This window comes from Macrobrachium nipponense, chromosome 36 (genome assembly GCF_015104395.2).
Source record: "Macrobrachium nipponense isolate FS-2020 chromosome 36, ASM1510439v2, whole genome shotgun sequence".
NCBI lineage: Eukaryota > Metazoa > Arthropoda > Malacostraca > Decapoda > Palaemonidae > Macrobrachium > Macrobrachium nipponense.
In genome coordinates this window covers 65,279,319-65,301,888 of record NC_087220.1, presented here as the reverse complement: position 1 = coordinate 65,301,888, position 22,570 = coordinate 65,279,319, and the positions used below count along the sequence as shown (strand labels likewise).

Below are 22,570 nucleotides of genomic sequence, written 5' to 3'. Positions count from 1 at the left end.
AAATGAATGTTCATAGGACATCAGACGAACGTACTTTACAAGCTTGCGAACTTTAGGCCTCAAACTTAAAAAGTGCTTGTGATACACCTAAAAAGTACCCGTTTTCGTGTACACTTTTAGGTTTGTGCAAGCCTTAAATATGCTTGAAATAAACCTTAATAAAAGCCTTGAAAGAGCTTCAAAAAACCATGGTATAAACCTTCAAAAAGCCCTTACAGAACCTTAAATAGGCTTTATAAATGCCTCATAATTACCTATTAACTACTTTTAACATATACTTTGTACAATCCTGCACAGAACCTTAAATAGGCTTTATAAATGCCTCATAATTACCTTTTAACTGTTTTCTACAAATGTTGTAAGGATATTAAACAATCTTTATAGAGGCCCTGAAAATGTGTTTACAAGGTTTACATGAACCTTGCAATAGCTTTAAATAATAATTTTCAAGACCATAAAATGAAAGTTCATATACCTTACAAAAAATAACTCGGGAGAATGAAAGGTTTAATCTTGCTTATCATTTATTTTGCACTGACAAGTTCCAGTGTGGAATAACACTGTACAAGTAAATAGTCAAATAATGTGGCCTCTGTTTTGTATATACATAACCTACACATGCACTCGATTGATTCTTACCTCAGTAACAACCTCATTCCATAAAAAAATTACAGTAAAAAAAGTATATATAAAGTATGTATGTACATACATACACACATGAGACTTGTGCTAATGGACAGCTATTTTTATAAAACACACATACACATAAAATAGTCTGTACCATACTGAAGACTGCAACCACTTCGAATGATACAAACAAAAGATGAGATTCAAATATATCACATCCCACCAAGCGCATGAACCATTTGTTTTGGTTTTATTTCTATTCTTTTGGTAACAGATATATGCATGTACAAACACTGAAAATATACATGAAATAAACCTTATAAAATATGCCAATATGTATATAATTAATATATATATATATATATATATATATATATATATATATATATATATAGATATATATATATAAACATAATTTGGACGCACACACTTCCATCTCCCTTCCTCTGTGGAGTCATTGATTTCTTCCTCATAATTTTCACTGAAGCGGTAACAGCTGCCAAAAACTGACTGTAGTACAGTTCCACCTTTTCAACCAGATGCCATGACACAATTCAGCCATGCCTCAACCTCCACAAACAATTAAAGTCGCATCCTGAAAAAGTGATATATATGTATTTTTCCCTCTCTCTCACATTAGGTATTGTATGCGTTACTGTAGCCAACAGTGTTTTTGAAGTGATTTTGTAAATCTTTAATTCAAGTTAATTACACCTTGTTAGTAACAACTGATTAACATTAACAATATACATGAATATACCAGTACAATATAGGGTAGGGCTATGAAATTTCACAAGATATAATGATTTAACTGTTCTGGTAACTCACTACTCAGTCCATTATACTGTAATAAGATAATGAACTTGCAGACCCTGAGAAAAATATAAAGCTTATACCTCATTCATTTTATCCTGAACCGTGCAAAAGGGAATAGCCCAGGTGAGTTTGTAAGCCAAAACAGTGCTTTATCATATTTCATAAAAATGTAAAGGTAATATTATCACAGCATTGAAACCTACAATGAGTTTAAAAAAAATTTATTTGGGACTAGAACCAATCCCTTTCTCAATATTTACCATGAATATCTGTTCCTCAAACACTTATTGTACTAACATCACCCATTACTTTTCTTTCGATGGTAGAGGTCCTCCAGCAAGGAAAGGGTAACTCTAGGGAATCCTTCACGCCTTATTGTCTGTTTTCCATGAAAAAAAAAACTTTGGGGTAATTCTTACTATTAGAGCCACATGAGCTTATAAAATAGTAGATGTCTAGAATTAAGGAGAATAGTGTACAGAATGTGTAGCTAAGAGTCAGTAAGGGATGAAATGTCTAATAATGAAAATGATGTTTAAAGTGGAGGTTAGGTTAAGCAATATAGGTTAGGCTATTACACAAAATTTAGTGTCCAAATAATGCTTTACAGACACAGAGGTTAGGTTAAGCATTATAGGGTAGGTTAGTGTAGAGAGAGAGAAAAAACCTACATTTTGTATACTACGGTAACCTATATAATGCTTAACCTAACCTCTGGTCAATTAAGCATTACTTGGACTGGAGGCAACTTTAAACAAAATTATTTTTGTTATTTGATATTTCCTCACTTAATGACTAGCTAGTATCTGTGCATTCTATATACTACGTATTGGTAAGGGTTAAGAATGCGGGATCCACTGACCATTAATGTAAATAAATACAACCTAACCTAATACCTAATATTACTTAATCTAATCAACATAGCCCATGTTATCATTAAAATGCTGATTTATTGTACTAAGTCAGGCTATAGTTCTACATAAAGAAATTGAAGAGAATTCCACATTCTTTACCCTAATTAACCCTTAGGTATTCTCCTTAACTAAGATTGGTGAAAATTAAAGATTTTGTTATGTCTTCCAGAAATTCACAATTTCAGAATTATGTCATTTAAAAAGACAGCTTTCTGATGTTATTTTACATATTGGTTTAAGAAATTCAAGTGGGGCAGACCCTCCAGCACCTCAATTTTCAATTGGAAATTGAAAATTGTCCTCTGGTACCAGAGCTTTCAATTTGTGGCACTCTGTCTTAACTTTAGGAGTCTATTTTTTTTATAAGCTTGCACAGCCTTAATAGCCTAGTAAGAATCACCAAGTTACCAACCTTTTATTTGTTAATCTCTGCAAAAAAAAAAAAAAAAAAATCGGCGTCGGTGACCCTGGTAGTTGTGACGCCAGATAACTCACAATCAATCAATCAATCAATCTGCAAAAAAAAAAAAAAAAAAAAGGAAAAAACCTTGGTCAGTAAAATAGGAAGTACTAACCCTTTATTCTAAATATAACCACCCAAATCGGGGGTTTTGGGTGCATTAGCCTAACCTATCCTCTGCGTCAATCAAGCATTACCTAAATGGGAGGTTTGCCCCCATACCCCCTTGAAAGGTGGGGGCATTCTCCCTCACATCCCTTGACTTAATTACTTAGTCAGGGACGGCCGTAGGACGCCATAAATTAGGTAGGTAGCTAGCCTAGTACTAGGCTATAGGTACTATTCCCTATGTAGACTAACGTTACTTTTCTCTTATATTGCTATAGGGATATAGCTAGGTATACTATAAAATGATAGTGAGATAATGGCATAAGCTGCAATCACTTACCTATGGGCCCTGGCTTTCTCAAGTCGTCGTAGTGGTACTATCTACCTATATCAGCTGGCATGCACTTGCATGTAAGTTTAATTCAGCCACTTTGTCAAACTGATTCAGTTCGTGCGGCCCGCCAATTTGTTTATGCTGCTGCAGAGACATCTGGTGGTGGCATTTCCATTCCCCACACATTTCAAAGTTCTCGATCACACATAATTGCTGTATAATTTTCGGCTTATATAAACACATTTCATCACTTTTTATATGCTGTTGTTTGCTCACCAAATGAGGACGAATGTTTAAAACAACAATTAATAAAGGAAATCTTTTTAAGAAATGGAAAAACCTTTAATTTTCCTCGAAAGGTGAAAATGAGGTTTGTACACGTTTTTATATACTATAATATTACGATTTTTGTGCATCACTATATTTCTGCATGTGACAGGTCTAACATCAATGAGAAAACGCATAATTTATTGTATATCGAGTTACATTATCATTGACGTCCTAAGTATGTGAAAAAAACGTTTGTTGGAAGTTTGTGAAGCACTCCCCTAAAAAGTGCTTTCATAAGCCTGAGATGAACAGCATATTTGAAGCTCACGAACGTTCGCTTCCGGGGGGGTAGACGTAGTTCTACAATTCCTTGGATCGTCTAGATTCGAACCTCCTGGCTTAGCCTCTTTCAAGGATCTGACGAAGAAGGCTATCTTCCTTTTGGCCCTAGCTACAGCTGAGAGAGTGAGTGAGCTCCAAGCTATTGAGGGCAATGTAAGGTTTAAGGAAGATTCTATGGTGTGTTCGTTTCTTCCAAGTTTCCTTGCAAAGAATGAAAACCCATCACGCCCTTGGCCCAGGAGCTTTGAAGTTCGTAGTTTATCTTTTCTAGTAGGGGAAGAGCCTGAAAGAACTCTTTGCCCTATGAGAATTATGAAGTATTTCCTTAAGAGGAAGGAACAACTTAAGGCTAATCAAGATGTGCTTTGGTGCTCCGTAAAGGACCCCACTCGGCCCATGTCGAAGAATGCTCTTTCCTTTTTTCTGAGAAGCCTTATTACAGAGGCACATGTTGCCTGTAAGGAAGAACATTTTAGAATACTGAAAGTGAAAGCTCACGAGGTGAGAGCCATCGCAACTTCGCTTGCATTCAGAAAAAATATGTCTGTGCGGAACTTGATGGAGGCGACTTTTTGGAGATGCCAATCGGTTTTCGCAAACCACTACCTACGTGATGTAAAAATCACATATGATAAATGCTTCGCCTTGGGTCCTTTCGTATCGGCGGATTCGGTGCTGGGGCAGGGAGCTGAAACTTATCCTGTGTAAATTTTTTATATGTTACCCTATATTTTATATTGGTGTTTTTTGGTTGTCTGAAAGAGGTTGCAGGAGGCACCTCTTTTTTGTCGTAATATTAACCCTTTGTATTTTGGTTAGGTGGTCTGGTGGGTTTTGGCTCCTTGCAGAGGTAGTGGTAAGGATCTGTTAGGTAAGCGGACAAGGTCCCTCTAACAGGATCCGACTTGGATTCTACCACAATAGGGGATCACATATCCCAGTGGTAGATCCGAGAGTCTTTCAGCATCAGGTCACGTCCTAGCTGTAGCTCTCCAGGCAATGCAGACTCAGAGACAGTATCTATGAAGTCTTCATCCTGAAAAGGTGAGAACCAAGGTTTTTATATCCTACAACATTAGTTGTTTCCCGTCTTACCTGTATTATTTAGCTGTCTCTTACCCTCCACCAAGGGTGCCAATCAGCTAAGTATATATCTGTCAGGGAAGTTCATGTACAAAAATGATATTGTTAAACTACAATAAAGTTTTGTACATACTTACCTGGCAGATATATACGATTAATGGCCCACCCAGCCTCCCCTCAGGAGACAGGTGGAAGAGAAAAATCTGACAAGCAAACGGGAGTGGTTCATACATCTGCCACCCAGCGGCGGGTAAGGTAGACCACCTGACCTACCTGTCGCGTGTGCCGCGAGATTTGAAATTCTGTCGGGAACGTCGGAGGGACTATAGCTAAGTATATATCTGCCAGGTAAGTATGTACAAAACTTTATTGTAGTTTAACAATATCATTTTTTAGCATTTTTATAGGGGTTCCAAACATTCGCGGGTTCTAACTATTCACGGGGGGGTCTGGTACGCATCCCCCGCGAATACGGGGGGACCACTGTAAATGTAACCCATTTAGAAATACTAGTTGTCCACTGAATCCCACCTTACCATCAATGTGTAATCAGCTGTATAATTGTTCGGTAAGACACTACAATAAAAATGAAATTTTCATTAGTAAAATAAAGTTTTATCGTATACTTACCGAACAATTATGATTATACCCACCCTCCTCCCCTTAGGTGGACGGACGGGCAGAAAGAATTGGATTCACCTGGGCAGTTGTACCTGGTTCTCCCGCGAGTGGAGGGAGACGACGTCATCACCACCAGTGTTGGCGATGCCTACGCGCTAAATTTGAATTTAGTCTCCTGCCGCTCGTGGAAATCACGGCTGTATAATTGTTCGGTAAGTATACAATAAAACTTCATTTTACTAATGAAAATTTCATTTTTCTGAATTAAGGTGTCTCAGAAGGTGTGTGAAAACTCATACCAGAAAGAAGACATATACTACTGTATATTCACTGGGTTCCAAAGAGTTTTTTTTTTTATTAGGTCCATCTTGGAATGATTGTGTTAATTCAGAAGAAAGATGTCATTCATCTATACAGTGATAAAACAGTTTTTTGCTTGTAGATATTTTTTTAATTGTACTCATCCAACACTGTACAGTCTTAGGTTAAGAAATTTTCTGGTGTCTACTTCACTTTTCTTGTTCCCACATAGTTTTTATAAGATTAGAAATTAAGAATTAGTTTTGTCATTGTTGACATGAATTTTTCTTCCCTTTGTTATTCAGCATTATGCACATGAGCTTGTATATGTCGTTGTAAGTCTGAAAGTTTCTGTGAAATGTCATGCATATTGTAAATAAAAAGAAATTTTTTTCATTAAACATCCATGAAAATTAGGTGTAGTTTTATTTAATTAATTTTTTATATGTTCTCTATTTTAATATTGTACAAAGAATGTGATAAAGCATTAGTAAATCCTAATACTTGGTATTAGGCTAATGGATACAGTGGACTGACTTAATTACTGTATTACTGTATTTTGTTTTAAGCTTATGAGCCAGAAGTATTGAAACAGGAATTGCTTTGTAAATTGCTAAAGTACTCTATTATTCTGTTTTAAGGTAGCCAGTTAGAAATGTTGAGAAAGGCCTTACTTTGTAAACTACTAAAGTACTCTATCATTTCATTTTAAGCTAACCTGTCAAAAGTGTTGAGCCAGGACTTGTTTTATAAATGGCTAGAGTGTTATATATACTGTTTTAAGCTAACAAGTCAAGTCAGGACTTACTTTAGAAATCAGAATGTTGAGCCAGGACTTACTTTGGAAATCAGAATGTTGAGCCAGGACTTATTTTGTAAATGACTAAAGTTCTGTATTATTCTGCTTTATGCTAACTAGTCAGAAATGTTGAGCCAGGACTTGCTTTGTAAATGACTAAAGCACTGTATTATTCTGCTTTAAGCCAACCAGTCAAAAGTGTTGAGCCAGGACTTGCTTTGTAAATGACTAAAGCATTGTATTATTCTGCTTTAAGCCAACCAGTCAAAAGTGTTGAGCCAGGACTTGCTTTGTAAATGACTAAAGCACTGTATTATTCTGGCTTTTAGGCCCAACCAGTCAAAAAGTGTTTTGATCCAGGACGTTGTTTTTTGTACAAATGACTAAAGCACTGTTAGTTATTCTGCTTTAAGCCAACCAGTCAAAAGTGGTTTGAAGCCAGGACTTGAATTGTAAATGACCTAAAGCACCAAATTAATTCTGGCTTTAAAGCCAACCAGTCAAAAGTGTTGATCCAGGACTTGCTTTGTAAATGACTAAAGCACTGTATTATTCTGCTTTAAGCCAACCAGTCAAAAGTGTTGAGCCAGGACTTGAATTGTAAATGACCAAAGTACTGTATCATCCTGTTTTAAGCAAACAAGTCAAAAGTGTTGATCCAGGACTTGTTCTGTAAATGACTAAAGTACTGTATTATTCTATTTTAAGCTAACCAGTCAAAAGTGCTGAGCCAAGACTTGTTTTGTAAATGACTAAAAGTTCTGTATTATTCTGTTTTAAGGTAACCAGTCAAAAGTGTTGAGCCAGGACTTGTTTTGCAAATGTCTAAAATACTGTATTATTCTTCTTTATGGTGACCAGTCAGAATGTTGAGCCAGGAGTTGTTTTGTAAAAGACTAAAAAGCTGTATTCTGCTTTATGCTGACTATTCAGAAGTTTTCAGACAAGAAAATGCTTTATAAAAGTCTTAACAGTCTGTCTCAATTTTTCAAAGTAGGTTGTGGATCAAACTTTTTCCCTTTTTGGATCTTGGTAAGTAAGAGAAACCATCAATTAGTTGTCAAGTCAGTTAGGGAACGGTGCACTTTGGGTTGAAAAATACTGCACTGCTATTTATCTTTTACATTGAAATTATTTTTGAGAAGAGAAGTTCACTGAAGTTCTCTCGAGCATTCAGCTTTTTATGTTGTCCCGCTACTGAACTCTGTGATTTACAAACCCATCATCGTTTCTATTCAACATTCCCTTTGTTCTTACAAAACTGCAAACCATCACCTTTTATTATATGGGGGCATCTTTGTGTGCAAGTATCCCAGTTATTTTTTTAGCATTTTCCCTTTACTTTCAAAGTTGCATAACGTTTCCTAAGAAATGCCCTATCTTGATCTACACACCCACTTCCTTATCCTAACCCACACTCTTTATTTATCAGTCAATCTGTCATCTTTATAATAGTGTATAATTATCAGTTTGATAACGTTTATAGAAGAAAAAGTTGAGAATTGCAAACAAGGAGTTAGAAGGTTGATGTAGGAAACTGCCAAATAGATGGCATAACAGGTAAGTTGCTGCAGCAATTGACTGATAGAAGGCTCCAGATGGTTGGCCAAGGTGGCAAAGGGTAAGCTTTTGTGCTGACTTCTAAGTTCAGGCTTATTGGCTTTGTTTCATATATCCTCATATTTGTGTATCATCTTTTCTTAGTAACTTTTCCCTCTCTGCAGGGTGATATCCCTCTAGAGCTCTTTTGTTTACAGTGAGGTGACTCAGTCCACTAGGGTTTTCAGATGAAGATTTGAAGTAAGAAATAGAAGAGAGAATAACGTTAACATTCTTTTAATATTGTGAGGCTTCTCCAAACTAGAATTGTTCTGACACATTATACAAACCATCGGTCCTTTACATAAGGAATTACTATTCAGTGCCTGCTGGACTGGTCGTAAGATTTACTAACAAGGTAGTTCGGCAGTAACTGCTTGTCCGATGGTCGGGAGTCCCGTCCGACTGGAGGTAAACATACCACTTTGCTTTCAACCGCCGTTGGGTGGAGACGTGTGCTCGCCTCTCTGCCTGCCTCTGTCGTGAGATTGTTTCAAGCTTACTTGCCTTTCAAACTGTTTTCTTAGAATAGTAGTGTGAAGTAACTGTAAGTGCTCTTATTTGTTTATTTTTTGTGGTATTGCATCGCTGGATTGATCATGCAGTCCCACGAATCGGAGAAGCCCTCGCGTCCCCCACCCAACCGGAGAGTGTGCCCTGGAGTGGGTGGACGAAAGTGTGGGGCTTTCAGGTCCAGCGATGTTGTGGACCCTCATTCGCTGTGTACTAGGTGCCGAGGGCGTGAATGCTCTTAGGCCTTAACCTGTGATTTTGTTCATGAAACTTACCTGTCAGATATATATAGCTGTATTTCTGAAGTCCGACAGAAATTCAAAACTTCCGGCACACACAGTGGTCGGCCAGGTGGTTAGTACCCATTCCCGCCGCTGGGAGGCGGGTATCAGGAACCAGTCCCATTTTCTATTCATAATTTTTCTGTCGCCGGTGCTGGAAACACCTGTTTTCAGTACCTCCGTCTTAGGATTTTGGAAACTTCATGGCCGCTAAATATCCTAATTGTCTTTTGATTTATTGACTTGGATTTGTGGCTAGGCATACGCTATCTTAAATTGTTTTGAATATGATTCATTTTTGTATATCTGAATCTAGTTAGGCTAGTTTCAGAGGGTGTTGTCAGCTAAGATAGGGTGTGGCTACCGAAAGCTTCGGTAGTTCCGCACTCGATATGCACGAGGGCTATGTGTCTTGCTTCTTTGTTGAGATTTGTCATGTAAGGAGTGTGCGGACTTTTGTTCTAATTCCATAAGGAAGACGTATGATTCATATGTACGCAATTAATCAGTAAACAAAGTCAGGGTAGGCTAACCTACCTGTAGACTATTTTGCCTAACCCTGTAGTATGGCCTACGGGCTATATATGTCTCGTGAGGTAATGCCCTTTACGTTATAGATTCCATCTGTATCTTGGAATCTAAGGTGCTCGCTCTCCTATCATTGTGGTGAAAAGTGCTACTTCTGTAGTTGTTACTCCTAACCCTGTAATGTTGCCTTCGGGCCCTAAACAGTTTCTGTAGAGGGTATTGACCTTTCTCTGATACTCTATCGATTCGTAACTTAGAATCGAAAGTGCTGGCTTTGGAGAGCAAAAGTGAAGTGGCTAAGTGCAGTGACAGTGCCCCTTGTGTAGTGGAGGGTGCGTCAGATCGGTTCCTTATTTCGCCTCTAGGCCGGGACCTCTGCTTGACTCCAGGAACAGGGAGAGAGCATGTCGAAAGCCGAAGGAGGGTTACGAGGAACTCCCACCGATCTGACGTGCCTTCGGCAGACCTGAAGTTACTCCCAGGCTGCCAAAGTGCTTGTGCACGAATCCTGAAGGATTGCTTCTCGTCCTCCGAAGCGTCCTCCCTGCGCAGGGTTTGGAGCTTTCGGAAGGACTCGCGCCCTCTAAATAGAAGCTTTATAGAAGAGGACGTTTCACGTCCTCTCTCTCTCTCTCGTCATGCGTTGCAGTGAGAAGTAAGAAGGCGAACGTCGCCTGAACTCGTGTACGTCTTTCCACCGAGAAAAGGGAAAGCAAGTCATATTAGCAGACGCTTTTGAGCGCGGACGTCCTAGCTTTGTTGCTGTGAGAATAAGAAGGCGTTCCCTCGCCCCGCGTATTCTCACACGATCAACCCTTCACCTGAGACTGCTTCGTGCAGTCTGTTTTCTCTCCGAGATGTCTAATGCTCTTCCCTGAAGGCAGTTTCGCTTGCATTGACGCCTGTCAGGAGCGTGACGCTTTTCTGCACGCTTTTTTTTTGTTTTTTTTTGACGCTCGGCTTGGACGGGACGTTCGGATGGACGCCAGGCGCGCGCGCGGGTGCACGGCCAAGCGCGCACCAGTAGACGCCGAGGCCGAGCGCACGCCAGTGGATACCGAGCGCGAGCGGCGCGCCGAGAGTGCTCGCTGCTCGCCAGTGGACGCCGAGCAGCGTAGGCGCGCGAGAGTGCTCGCTGCTCGCCAATGGACGCCGAGCGTGCTCGCTGCTAGTCAGTGGACGCCGAGCGCGCAACGCCAGGTGTGTCGCCGGGCTGAACGTTTCTGTTGACGTCTTCAAGCTGATTTGGGCCTAAGATTTACCTAACTTCAGGTGATCCCTTCTACATCGCCTGCGAAGAATGTGAAGTAAGCAGTGCTTCGGAGGAAGCTTAAAGTGAAAAGGCAACTTCGTTTTCGAAACCCAGCAAGACCACGGGTTTCGTGAATTATAGAGGTCTTGTCAGTAATATTGCTTTTCGTAAAGTCCAGGATTGGATGGAGTTATGGAAAGCTCAAGGAAAGATCTCTTTTTCTCTACCGCAGTCAAGACTTTGCGGTAAGGCAGCTATGGGTTATGTAAAAGCTCGACGTCCTGCACGTCAGGACTCTCGGCAACGTTCAGTAGGATTCTTGCAAAGGCACTCATCAAAAGGAGGAAAGCGCAAGACAGGACTTCCTTTGCCATACTGCCAATAAATTTTGATACGGGAGAGGAAGCTGGTTGGAGAGTTTCTTCCTCTTCCCAGGATAATTTTGCAAGCTTTTTAGCCCATCTGAAAGGGCTTTTCAGATGATAGATTTTGTTAGTTCCTAGTCGGGACTTACGCTGCCGAATTGAACATCGTCGTTCTACCTGTCGTAAGCCGTCTCTTAACAGGATTCTTGCCCCTTCCTCGTTTGAGACGGGAATCGAAAATAAAATAAAAAAATGCTCGACTTCCTGGATTACGTTTTGTCAATTCAGTGAATTTCCCCCATTGACAATATACTATCGTTTTTGTCAAGTAAGGTGGGTATCCCCTCATTGACAAATTATCTCTTTGTCCCGTAAATGGGTTAGTTCTCATTGAAAAACTTCTCATTAACTTTATATTGCGTAAGTGGGATAAGCTCTTATTGACAAGATTCGGAAGAGCTCTCATTCATCATTCGCAGACTCGTACAAGAAAGAATAGACTTGTAGACTACGTCAATGAACGCTTATGTCCAATAACATAAGAAGCTTGAGCTGTCCGCTTCAATTCTCTTGAGTTTTGTTTATGAAACTTGCCTGTCAGATATGTATGTAGCTGTATTTCCGAATTCAGCTATAGTATATATGTCTGCCAGGTAAGTATGAAAAAACTTTATTGCAATATAATATCATATTATTGCCATTGCGTTATTTTACTACTGGTTGGCTCAAGTCATATACGCTTGCTGTAGTTACCTCTTCGGATGGCAACCGAGAGGTCTATTGTCTATTAATTTAAGGACATTTAATCGTTACTCCCTGCAGCCTTCCAGGAGTTTCCGATTTATCTTTTACCGTTGTATGGTAGTGTTATGACGACACAAACGCATCTATATTTAGCGTTTTCTGTTTCGCTTAAATATAACGCCGTAGCTTTGAGAGTCTCTTTATGCTAAAAATTACGGACCTATTTCTTCGTAGTAATAGGGTAGCTGGCAACCCAGGCATAAAATGTTAAGAGACGACGATCGTAAGCTGCTGCTGTCACTGTCCTCTCCGCCAGTCCAAACGAGGCAGTACCAGCTCGTTCGCTGTCATGCGCTGTAGGTTACGTCTCTCTCTCCTGCGGGATTGACTGACTAACCGTATCTCTGTGCTGGCAGTTACGTCTCTCTCTCCTGCGGGATTGACTGACTAACTGTATCTCTGCCCTACAATCACGGACTTTAGCCTTAGATTGAGGGGATTTCTTACTATGAATGAATAAACATTGCATTCGTTTTGCTTACTATGTTCTCAGAGATAATCTCTTATCCCTTTCGGTGCTCGTTACCGCACGGTATAGGACTTACGAGTCTACCGCAACATTTCACTATTATATGCTCTCCTGCTTAGGCAAAGCGCAGCCTTTTCTGGGCTCAGTTTGTGTCGCTGCGCGAAATATCCTTTAATCCATTATTTCTAAGGTAAATGTACTAACACATACCAGAGAATAAATAAAATAAAGAAAAGGTCAGTACAACTGACTCGCTCACCCTCCAAGAGGGTGTCGGTATGAACACTATGGCGTGAGACCACTACCACGAACCGCTTGCCAATAGAAATCTCCCACTACAAAATCCCCACTAGAGGGGAGCCGACCCACAGAGAGGGCAGCAACTACTACTACTCCATCCCATGCTGCCGACTGCTGCGCCTCTGGTGGCCATCCTTTTCAGTTAGCGCACAGCATACACGTGCCCTTTTTTGCTCTGTGTTTTTGTGCCCTTTTTCTTGGATTTATTCGTCATGGAGCGTACAGCCATCGCAGCAGCTAAGTTAAGTAATCAGTGATTATTGCTATTTGGTTTTTTCCGGCCGTGAGTCAGTATTTGCCGTTTTTGTTTTTTAGGTATAAATACGAGCTCTAGGTCGGAAGCATGGCAGCATGGTTCTGCCTCGTGGCGGGTTCGTCTTGGTCTTCCATACCAGAAACCTTCCCTTATTTGTTACGCTCTATTATTAATTAAGTTATCCATTTTATGTTAAGGGTACAGCCTACTGGGTTTATGTCATGCATGCATGTCTTTTTCACCTTGCGTAGGCATCTTCCATCCAGACCCTAGCCACAGCTCTTAGTATCGGCCCCGGCTAGCTTTGAGTGGTAGACTTTCTTTCGAGTTAGTCGTACACTCCTGGATTTTTTCTCCTACTATTTTATTTTCTTTCTTACGTTTTAGTGGTTTTGATTATTATTTTTGTTTTTGTTAGTGTACGGCGTCTGGCTTCACGTAGCCTAGGTTATGTTTTATTGGACTATGCTTCCGCTCTTCAGTTCGGTTGCTTCTCTATAGCATCTCTCTGATTAGTCGGTTGTTTTATCCTAGGCGGGTATTGTTTCATTGTATTATGGTTACCGCTCCGTGGTCACTACGTGATCACGGAGCAGCCAGACGCCTGTCCAGTACCTTTCCCTCCTCCCGCTCTTCCATAGGGCGGGGGGGAGGGCTGGTCTGCCACGCTCGCTCCACTTAACCCGGGCCTGCTCCCTACCCTGGCGGAGGAGTAGGGGGGCTGGACAGACCCAGACTGGACTCGACCTCTCTAGCTTCACGGCAATGCTCGGATGACTAAGGGGGGGGGACTGGCCTTTCCCCCCTCCGTCGTTACTCCGTCGCCTCCGTTGCTAAGTGCGAGTCTGTTTGCCCTCTCGCCCTTTCCCACCTTACTGGTGCTCTTTATCTCCGGAGCTCCCGGCATCCACGTGGAAAGGTGCTAGTTCACCCTGACGGGCGGACTGCGGCATACAGTTGGTCTTGACTAACCACACCGTCGCGCTGATATCGCGACACGAACTCCGCCACGCACCGGACCTAGTCCGGTACGTTCGATGTCTATAGGTTTAAGAATTAGTATTTAATTTAAACTATATTAAGTTTAATTTAAGCTACCTTAAGCCAATCCCTCCGTTGCCTGCTCACACCGGATCTCTCCGGGGTTATAGCCTATTCAGGCGATAAGGGAGGGGTTATGCCCAAAATTTTTTCGCGCTCCGGCATGCAGCGGAGTTCTTTAACCTCTAGCCTGTAAGTGATATCTTTTAGGATGGCTCATGTATCTTTTCACTTACAGACCACCAACTGTGAGCATCCGGGATGTAATGCATGCTCCAGGACCCCTGTGGGCATGAAGTCTGCAGATCCCATGCTCCATGCGCGACTCCGCACGGGAACCTTCAAGTCTGGTTTCACGAGACCTGCACGATTTGCTATGATCTGGTGAGCCAGCTCTTAGACGGAGTAAGTATTTCCAACTCCGTTAGCTAATCCCTACAAGATTATAGTTCTTAAGTTTAATTTTAATATCTTATTTTTAAAACTTAAGCTTGTTTTATATGGGATCTCGATCCTCTATAATTTTAGTTTAACCTATTACTTAAGTTTTAATTTTAAGTTTAAACTTAAAAAACTTACAAATACCCTCTCTTCCAGGCTCCCGCTGTTAGAGACACCGCCCTGGCAACCCTACGGGCTTGGGGTCGGCGGTTTTAGCAAGAACGCCGCCAAGGGACAGCCCTACATCCTGGAGAAGAGGTTGGCGGTCCTGATCTTCCCCGGCGGCAAGTCAACGGGTTACGTCGACCCAGCAGAGGCAGCCCCGACTATAGCGGCAATTCAGCAGCAGCTCGCCGCTTCGTTGACTGAACCAGGCCAGGACATCTCGTCGGAAGTCGCGACACTGGACTTAAATATTGAACCGATGGTAGGTGTTGACGACCTGTTGGTCGAGGTGAGTACGTGGACGCCCAAGGGCTTTCCTTGGGCGCCACTGGATCTTCTACTACTGCAAACTCTCCAGCTTCCTTCCAAGGCTTTACAGGAGCTGAGCTCCTTTATACTTCTCCTGATGCCTCCGTTAGACCTAAGGTCAAAGGACAAACGGTAGTTAAAACCCTGAGTAAGACGTCGTCGTCGTCTAAAAAGACGTCGTCGGCGTCATCATCTCGCAAGTCTCCGGCTACAAACCCCGGAGCAGAGAGGTCTAGAGCTTCTGGGTCCGGCTCCAAATCCTCAAGGAGTAGATCCTCCAAGGAAAAAATCACATACTCCAGTGGAGTCAGCCGTTTCTCCCCTTCCTTTGGTTCCTGTTCAGAGCTACCCGACCACCTCCGCAGCAGCTCCGGCTTTGGATCCCAATGCTGGCTGTTGCAACACATGGGGGATTTGGTTGGTTCTCTCAAGAACAGTATGGAACAGATGTTCTCCCGGTTGTCCGATAGGATTAACTCCCAGGACAACATTATCGCCAGACTAAGCCAGGCTCCGCTAGCTACTCCCCCACCTTTCGGCCACAGGTATAGCTCAGCTGCCACCACATGACTCTCTGCCTCCGTTCTCTATGAACAACCCTGGAGGGTGGCGTCATACGCCCCCTTCCAGGACGGGCTTATTTCTATCCCGGAGTGTGGAACTCGAAGGATGAGGACTTCGAGTTCTACCCGGAGGATCTCCAACCGCTGTTCATCGGCTACGCCAGGCTCACTGCCGCTGCCATGACGCGAGATGACAAGGTCCCTAAAGAGACAGTCCTCTATTCACGTGACCAGGCTCAGAGAGAATGGCTCAGGTGCTTAGAGGACATGGATTGTTCGAATACGAAGATACAACCTTTTAAGAGTCCGTTCACCATCTTCACAATGGAAGAGGGAACTCCGCTCCTTTCCTTACCAAGATTGCTACGGTCACTATCCCAGCGGCCCAAAAAAAAAGGGGCGGGGGAGTCGTTACGCAGCTAAAGGAAGCGGACCCTACATATCCTTTACTTCCCTCAACGGAGATTTGTGGAAGACCTGCCCAACACTTTCGGCGGGCAAACTCAAACCAGACTGTGCTATGGAGCAGTTTGGTGAGAAGCTGCCTAGACTTCCAGACAGCCTCATTCAGGCAGAGTTTTTTTTTTGATGCCAAGTCTAGGCTGGCCAGGTCTATCAACACCATGCCATGACGAAGTGGCTACCATTTCTTATGGTTCTGAGCCACTATTCAAGCTAATCACCAAGTCACTGACTCAAACGGTACAGTCTGACATGTTCGAGTTCGCCACAGCCAGAACGAATTGTCGGAAGCATGTCCTCCAGGAAGCAACTATTCGGCATGAACCGAATAAGTTTGCTTTCATCAAACATCTGGGGAGCAGACCTCTTCCCAGATGCAATGGCATTAAAGGAGGTCCAGGCAGAGGCTACAAGGCTTAAACCCAAAGCCTTTAAGGATCGTTGGGGTCTCACTGCAAAGAGACGCCAAGATCAAGCAGTGAGGGGTAAGGCTCAGAAGAAACCCAGACGTTTCCAGCCTTACCAAAAGAAACAGCAACGCTTTGCCCAGCCTGTTTGCGGCTGTTCCGTTGGTTGGTGCAGGCGGCCCAACCCTCTACCTCCAAGGCCCAATCACAGCCTATTTATGTGATTCCCCCCAGCCTCAACCTTCCACCTCTTACGCTGTCTCCCCAGCCTTCAATCAAGTGTTTGAAGGCCAGGCCTTTCAGCAGTATGACCGCTCGGGTAGGGGAGGCAGAGGTAAGCGATCCTTTCGTCAAGAGAGGATCAGGAAGGTCCCTTAATAGAGGGGAAAAACCACTTCCGGGGAGGCCGCGGAGGCTACCAACATCAATGAGAACTTCCAGGTAGGAGGGAGGCTGTTCTCTTCCGCCACCGGTGGGGATTCAGCAAATGGGCACAAAGCATTGTGTCGAAAGGCCTGGGTTGGAGTTGGGTGGCGAATCCGCCCCCACCAAGACCTTTCCTTCAACTTCCATCCAAAGAATTGACGGAGTATGCGGAGGGACCTCCTTCAGAAAGGAGCAATAGCGAGAGTCAACAGATTAAAGTTTCAAGGGCGCTTGTTCAGCGTTCAAAGAAAGGCTCACAAAAAAGAAGGGTTAATCTTAGACTTGTCCCGTTTAAACTTGGCCATTCGCTGCGACAAGTTCAAGATGCTCACCATCTCGCAGGTGCGGACCTTACTTCCCGTGGGGCCGTCACCACCTCTATCGATCTTACAGACGCAACTATCATATCCCTATTGCAAGACACTTCGCCCTCCCTATCTGGGCTTCAAGATAGGAGATCAGGCATTCTCCTTCAAGGTAGGTTCCATTCCCCGCGGTCTCAAACGTAGCACCCAGGGTGTTCACGAAGTTGGCGGAAGTAGTCATCCAACAACTAAGATCGCAAGGGATCATGGTAGTAGTAGCGTCTCGACGATTGGCTAATTTGGGCTCCAACAGTCGAGGAATGTCGCAAAGCAACACTGAAAGTAATCCAGTTCCTGGAATATCTAGGGGTTCAAAGTAAACAGGGACCAAATCGAGACTCACTCCGGAAGCAAACTTTCAGTGGGCTGGGCATTCAATGGAATATCCTCCCATACTCTGTCGATTCCATCAGCCAAGAGAAAAGAAATAGCGAAGTCAGTAAAGCAATTTCTAGGACACAAACTTGCTTCAAGGAGAACCCAGGAAAGGATTCTGGGTTCACTCCAGTTTGCATCAGTGACAAACATCTTGATGATGCCAAACTGAAAGACCTAACCAGAATCTGGCGCTCACGAGCAAATGTCAGGTCCAGGGACAAATTATCATCAGTCCCTCAGATTCTACGGAATCGTCTACGCCCTTGGTCGAAAGTCAAGAACTTGTCAATATCAGTACCCCTTCAGTTTCCTCCTCCGGGGATTACCATCCACACGGACGCTTCATTAAGCAGTTGGGGAGGATATTCTCAGTTCAAGAAGGTTCAAGGAACCTGGTCACCCCAGCCAGTTCCGTCAGCTTCACATAAACGTACTGGAAGCAATGGCAGTGTTCTTGACTCTAAAAAGGTTACGTCCACCAAAGAACTCCCACATAAAGCTAGTCTTAGACAGCGCAGTGGTAGTCCATTGTGTAAACAGAGGAGGCTCCAAGTCACGTCATCTGAACAATCATGTCATGGTAGCCATTATTGCTCCAGGCGGACAAGTTCAGTTGGCACCTCTCCTCCACCCATATAGCTGGAGTGAGAAACGTCATAGCAGATGCTCTATCCCGATCAGTTCCTCTGGAGTCGGAATGGTCACTGGACAACAGTTCGTTCCAGTTGGGATACTCAGAGGGTTTCCAGGTCTACAAGTGGATCTATTCGCATCCCAAGCGAACCACAAACTCCCCATGTTATGTGGCCCCAACATGGACCCTCTGGCCTATGCCACGGACGGCCCTGTCCATAGACTGGAACAACTGGGAGAAGATTTATGTCTTCCTCCAGTGAATCTTCTCCTGAAGGTGCTGAACAAAACTCAGGACGTTCAAGGGTCAAGTGGCTCTAGTAGCCCCAGACTGGCCGAAGAGCAATTGGTACCCTCTCATTTTGGAACTGGGCTTCGTCATCTTCGAATTCCCAATCCCAGGCTCTCCCAGTCAGTGCAAACGAAGACTGTGTTCGCGTTCCTCAGGAATTCTCAAAACCCTAACTTTATGGATTTCATGAAGTTTGCGGCTAAAATAAAAGAGATTGCGAATATTGATCCTCAAAATATTCTCTTCTTGGAATCTGATAAAAGAGATTCAACTTTGAGACAGTATGATGCTGCAGTCAAAAAGTTAGCAACCTTCCTGAGAGAATCAGATATTAGAATCATGACAATCAATTCAGCTATATCCTTTTTCAGATCTTTATTTGAAAAAGGCATTAGCAGCTAGCACTATTACGACAAACAAGTCAGCCTTAAAAAGATTTTTCAATTTGGTTTCAGCATAGACTTGACAGACTCTTACTTCTCGTCTATTCCCAAGGCTTGTGCTAGACTTAGACCTTCAGTGAGGCCTACGTCAGTATCATGGTTCTTAAATGATGTTCTAAAGCTGGCTTCAGAAACAGATAATAACACATGTTCATTTATAATGCTCTTAAGAAAAACTCCTATTTTTATTAAGCTTGGCTTCAGGAGCTAGATTTCAGAACTGTCGGCATTATCCAGAGATCCGGATCATGTTGAATTTCTTCCCACAGGGGAAGTTCTACTTTCTCCGGAACTAGTTTTTATAGCAAAGAATGAGATCCTTTGATGAGGTGGGAACCGTGGAAGGTTGTACCCCTTCCACAAGATATTTCTCTTTGCCCAGTATCAACCTTACGAGCCTTTCTGTCCAGGACCTCCTCATCCTCATCGGGTCCTCTCTTTAAGAGAGAAAAAGTGGTACTTTATATATTAAAGGCATCAGGCAACAGATCCTGTACTTTATTAAGCAAGCCAATCCTGATTCCTTCCCTAAAGCACATGATGTCAGGGCAGTAGCCACCTCAATTAACTATTTCCAACACATGAATTTCGATGATTTGAAAAAATATACTGGATGGAAATCGCCGACAGTATTTAAGCGTCATTATTAAAGTCCTTGGAAGCTCTGAAATTTTCAGCAGTTGCGGCGGGTAACATAGTTTCCCCCGACTCTGCTTAATCTTTAGTAGAAGATCCAGTTCTCCTTTTCTACCTATCTCACCCAACAGTTAGTCTATACCTGCCATGTTCATCTACGTTTACCTTGAGTCTTAGCTGCTCTTATGATGGTATAGGGTGCCCCTTATTTTTTGCTAGGGTCACTCACAATTGATTGTATATAATGATCTCTTTTGATGTGATCCCCTTATTTTTATGCTAGGGGTGACACATCGTATTTACAAATGGTTACGGGTTTTGTATACTAAGTCATATACATTCCTTTATTATATTATATTGAAGTTTGTTCTATTCAGTTTATTGTTATAATTGCTTTGATTCTTTGTACATAATAAACTATACACTGATACGAATCTCAAACATATATTCCATATAAGCCCTGTATATATATGTTATATTTAAGTTAATTTTAAGAAATATTAACCTTAAGTTAATTTTAAGTAATATTTCTATTTTGTATCATTGTGTATAAGTATATCTATTAGCAATTATATTCTTCATTTTATGTTATCTTTTATTTGAGACCTTTTTTGTCTGTTTTATTTGTCTTTACAATCTTGTGCTATTTCTATGGTACGATTTCGCGCAGACGACACGAAACTGAGCCCAGAAAGGGCGATTTTGACGTAAGGAAAAAATCTATTTCTTGGGCGATTGGTTCGTGTCGCCAGCGAAATCCCGCCTGCCCATCCCCCCCCACCCCCCCAAAACCATCGCTCAAGATTGTCTGCTAACTTCAGGATGGCCACCAGAGGCTCAGCAGTCGGCAGCATTGGGATGGAGTAGTAGTAGTTGCTGCCCACTCTTGGGGTGGGCGGCCCCGCCTATAGGGTTCGGGGATTTTGTAGTGGGAGATTCTATTGGCAAGCGGTTCGTGGTAGTGGTCTCACTCGCCATAGTGTTCATACCGACACCCTCTTGGAGGGGGTGAGCGAGTCAGTTGTACTGGACCTTTTCTTTCATTTTATTTATTCTATGGTATGTGTTAGTACATTTACCTTAGAAATAATGGATTAAAGGATATTTCGCTGGCGACACGAACCAATCGCCCAGAAATAGATTTTTCCTTACGTCAAAATCCCTTTTTAGGGAAGTAAACATACTGTGTGAGGGAATGGATGAGCTTGCTGGGGACCATTTCCTTCCTAAAGAAGTTTGTTTCCCTGAATAGACTGCAAATTCAGACCTCCCTACAGTTTTTTTCCTTTTACGGGAAACTGAAACATTTTATTAAAGATCTAGGAATGATTCTGACATCTATCGGTGCTTAAGTATCACTTGAGGTGATAGAAAGAAGGTGCCGGACATCTTGGAGAGGGTTCAGATGTCCTGGATCATAATTCGAAAAGAAGTGGAAGCAATTCTGTAGTCCCCCTCCAGTCCCTTGGAAAACGAGTTTTTGGAAACCAGTGGTCCAATTATTCAAAGCTCTGATCTTCCACAGCTCTCTCATATCTTAGGAAGTATTTCTCTCGGTCCCTGTTCGGGTTTACGAGAAAGAGACTATTATAACAACAGACGTAGAATGTAACGATCCTCCAGAGGTTCGTTACAGGATTGCAAAAGTCCGTACGAATCGTCTCGATCGACGGCAGCAAACTACTGACTTCCGAGTGGAATCTTTCTTTAGAAGTATGTTGAGAGTTATGGAGACTTTAGGGGACGTCCTTTCATACATCTCTTCGCTATGATATTGAACAGGGATGGATGTTTAGTCTCTTTTCCCCTTTTTCAAACGCTTAGGAAATGTAATAAGATGATTTATACCATCACAGGGAGCGACAATGACGCTAATCGACCCATGTTGGCCTTCAAGATCCTAGATTGCACAGAGGTCACGTCCTTCCAAGGACCTTTTCCGAGAGAGTCGGTCTACTTTATCACGAAAGGTACCTTAATAAAACCCTCTCCGCTCTGAGTCATGACCTACGTTCAGACTATCGAGATGTTGACAGCATAAGATTGCCGTCTTCCCTTTCGTTTGAAGAATGGGCGGGGATAAGCTGGCAGTCACAACTATTAAACGAATACGCAAATATGTTGTTGGACGGCCTTTGGGCTCAGAGATTTGCTTCTGTCAAACAACAAAGCCCTTACGATCTTTGAGTTCTGTGGAATCTCGAAACTCGCTCACCATCTACTTTTTGTCTCACCTGTTTTCTCGGAGTCAGACACTCGTGCGAGATCAGGAGACACATAGTAGCCCTGAGTTTCTTGTTGACGAAGTTAGTCGGTTGGCGATACACCACCCCGATGAAATCGTTTAACAAATGAGACCAGGTTGGACTGTCAGGCATTCGTCCTTCGGGACTGAATCGCCTTTTTGCTCCTCGCTCCTTTCTCCACCTGGCACCAGAAGCTCGAAGTCAGGAGTGGCTCAGGAGTTGATTCGCTAATGACGTTGGGTTGCGTTCCATACCACAAGGTTTGCTTAGCTTGAATCGCCCAGGCAGTCCAGACACTCATCCTTCAGCGAAAAGAATAGTGCCTTATGCTCTTTCAGGGTACAGCCTGCTGTCCTTGATGCGTCTGACTGGTCAAATGGTCGGTCACCTGACTTTAGTACAGACTGACTGACTGTGCATGTCCAGATCGAAGCTTTCAATCTGGAACTTAGACATAGTCTGAAGTTCTTGATGTCAAAGCATTCGAACATCTCCTACCTGTTAACTTTCTTGCACGTGATCAGGAAGGCCCTTTTCTACACCCTAGATACGACAAAGAGGGTTAGTGATGGTTTTCAGCCATCGTCAGAAGTTTTGGCATTAGAGAACAAGGCAAGGTGCGTTCTCTAAGCCTTCCGTTGTGGCCTAAGAATGGAAACCCGTCTTGTTCTTGGGCCAGGAGCTTGGAATCAAGGATGGCACAAGTTATTGGGCAGGAGCCA

At 42.7% G+C, this 22,570-nt stretch overlaps 1 long non-coding RNA gene across 1 annotated transcript; it reads right to left on the bottom strand.

The window, feature by feature from the left end:
• Nucleotides 1-1,050: 1,050 nt before the first annotated feature.
• Nucleotides 1,051-3,428, bottom strand: LOC135203799 (uncharacterized). Its single transcript, XR_010312031.1, has 3 exons — nucleotides 3,266-3,428; nucleotides 1,704-1,822; nucleotides 1,051-1,222 (listed from the first exon to the last, which is right to left on the bottom strand). It is a non-coding gene; the product is annotated as an uncharacterized LOC135203799 (long non-coding RNA).
• Nucleotides 3,429-22,570: the final 19,142 nt, after the last annotated feature.